This window comes from Geotrypetes seraphini, chromosome 12, assembly GCF_902459505.1.
Source record: "Geotrypetes seraphini chromosome 12, aGeoSer1.1, whole genome shotgun sequence".
NCBI lineage: Eukaryota > Metazoa > Chordata > Amphibia > Gymnophiona > Dermophiidae > Geotrypetes > Geotrypetes seraphini.
The window spans coordinates 18,880,717-18,883,594 of record NC_047095.1 but is presented as its reverse complement, the minus strand read 5'-3'; the positions used below and the strand labels follow the sequence as shown (position 1 = coordinate 18,883,594).

The following is a 2,878-nucleotide window of genomic DNA, read 5'->3' as shown; positions in this document are numbered from 1 at the left end:
AATATATGAGGTACAGTTTTGTTCAGGTCCAGTGGACCTTACCAAATCAGCCTCCCACTCAATTCAATTAATGCTTTTTTTTCCTCTCTGTGTCTAAGGAGACCACAAGGAGTGAAGTTTGGGTTGGAAAAGCACAGAATGCAAGATTAAAGAGTCTGGAGATTATCAGAAGAGTCTATTTTAATAACTCTCTCTGATTACTGTGCATAATATGTAAAACTCGGGGGAGGGGCTGGGGAAGAGCGTTAGTCTCAATACAAGTGCCTTTGCAATTATAATCAGAACTGAGAGAAAAAAAATATTGGTCAATAGGATCCTCATTCCTTTGAGTTGTGAAACGACTGCAGCATGAATTAAGGCTCAAGGCTTTAGGGAAGAAAAATCTCTGAAAAGAATAATCAGTGACTGGTTTAGGAATGTGAAAAGGAACTCTTTGGAGCAAGTTTTGATGAAATATTAATCTTTATGGCTCAGAATTTCTTACCTTAATAAACATTCAGTTGGTGGAAGTGCTGACCAAAAGTACTTAGATAACTTTGATTATTTAGGAACCCTAATGTGTGTGTAATGCAGCTTGAAATAGATTAACCTCTCCATCTTGTAAGGCCGCGGTATGTCGGCATGAAAACCATGCAGCTGTTAGTGCGTGCACAGAGCCTGCACCCCCTTGAGGTGTCTGGACAGGACTCTGTAGCCCAGTTACAGGCTTGCATTAAGTCTCTTGAGGGCCTTGCTCTGAAGTCCAGGTGCTATTGCTGGGCAGAACATCCTTAGAAGATAAGGCAACTCTTGAGCAATGTGGCATCAGCGCACTAGCCACCCTGGCGGTTGCTGGCCAAATGCTGGGAGGTAAAGTTCATGGGTCTTTAGCCCGTACTGGGAAAGTCAGAGGTCAAACTCCCAAAGTTGCCAAGCAGGAGAAGAAGAAAAAGAAGACAGAGCATGCCGAGTGGCGCATGCAGTACAAACATCGCTTTGTCAATGTGGTTCCAACCTATGGCAAAAAGAAGGGGCCCAATGCTAACTCTTAAAATATCTTTCTATTTGCTATTTCCAATAAAGTAGATATGAATATCCAATTAAAAAAAAAAAAAAAAAGATTAACCTCACGCTAAAAAAATTTCGCTTTTTTCATGACGGGGTGTGGTATGGGTAGAAAGTGGGCATTCCTACGCTAATCAATTAGTACATCTGCATTATCACATGCTAACTGATTAGCATAGGGATACTGTGTAAGCCCTTAGGCCCTGATTCTATAAAAGATGCTTAAAGTTTTTCGCCTAGATCAGCATGCCTAGCTGATCTAGGTGCCTAATAATTTTTTTAATTGGCTTAATCAGCGCCATTAAAACCAATTAAAAAGTATTAAAAAATTGATTAACTGGTAGGCACCTAACTGGGTAGATGCCCACCACTTCAAGGTAGGCATCTATATTGAGGCACCTACCGACAAGCGGGCACAATTAGGGACATATTTGGGGTGGATTCAGGGTGGAGTTTGGGCGTAGATTGACTTAGGTGTCTCCCTTAGGTGTACTCATTTAGGCCATGAAAACCATGGCCTAAATGCAAGGGAGCCTATGGATTCAACATCTACCAGTGCTTTTGACTGTTGAAGCGCCTCTAGGTAGTTTCAAGTTTATTTAAAATTTCTTAAACCGACTAATCAGACTTCTAGGCAGTGTACAATAATAAAAGATAATACAGAGAACAAATACAGTAAAACTAGGTTATAAAATTAACAATGTGGGACATTACTAGGAATTCTTAGTATAACAAATAACAGGAAAAGGTGGAGGGTTAACCATCTGTTTCCCTCTTCTTGTGGGTATCAATAAGATGAAATTCACTAAAGAAAAATCCCTAAGAGTCGCCTTCTTGCCTGACTATTATATATCTACTTATTGAGGGCCCAAGCTACACAATCTTGTATTGATTACATTTTAGTGATCAAGAGTATGTTTAAATCGATTAACCAAGCAGAAATAGGGTTTTATACTTTATCAAATCATGCATGGGTATGGATACAGTGGGAATGGGGACAGACTAAAGTGGGAAGAGACGGTGTGTATTTCCTTTAGCACTTTATGGGAATCCTCCATTCCAGGAGTGACTTCTTACGTGTTGGAAGGACTGTAAAACCTATATTCCAGTGCAATAGGGGAATCATTCTAGACAAGTGGGTAATGTCCCCATGGCCATGTGCCATCTGTAGAAAAAATCCAGTTCAGATTTTTCTCTGTGCCTCTTCTATACTTCCCCGAGCTCCTTAGCTCCACCTACAGTTTTCCCTTCTGCATGCGTGCCAGCAGGAATGTGTTTATTCTTTAGCATTCCTCCAGACCAGCACAGAAACGGATAGGTTTACACTCCTCTGCCAACAGGTGGAGACTCCCAGTACAAGCACACATACAACACAAATTCTACTGCACCCTATTCAAAGCCCTAAATGGAAATGGACCAAGCTATCTGAACAACCGTCTAATCTGGAAAAACACATCCAGACCAAGGAGAACTCAAGCACACTTTACCCACCCCCCAATCAAAAGCATGCAAAGCAAAAAAATATATGATGGTCTACTAGCCACCAGGGCAGCAAAAATAGACCACCACCTCTCAAATCTGTTGACCACGATGCTCAACTACAAAACATTCAGGAAAGAACTAAAAACCATACTATTCAAGAAATTTGTCAAATGAACTAACCAAACCGTATTGACCATTCCCAGATCCCGACGCATACTATAGCTATTAACCATGTAATCTCCCTGGGAATGCCCAGGCTAATTTCTTGTTGTAAACTGCCTAGAACTGAAAGGTATTGGTGGGATAGAAGACATCAATGTAATTTAAAGTAACATATAGACGAATGCCAAAC

At 40.8% G+C, this 2,878-nt stretch overlaps 1 pseudogene; it reads left to right on the top strand.

Moving 5' to 3' along the window:
* Positions 1 to 630: 630 nt before the first annotated feature.
* On the top strand, positions 631 to 1,098 carry LOC117346788 (annotated as a pseudogene).
* Positions 1,099 to 2,878: the final 1,780 nt, after the last annotated feature.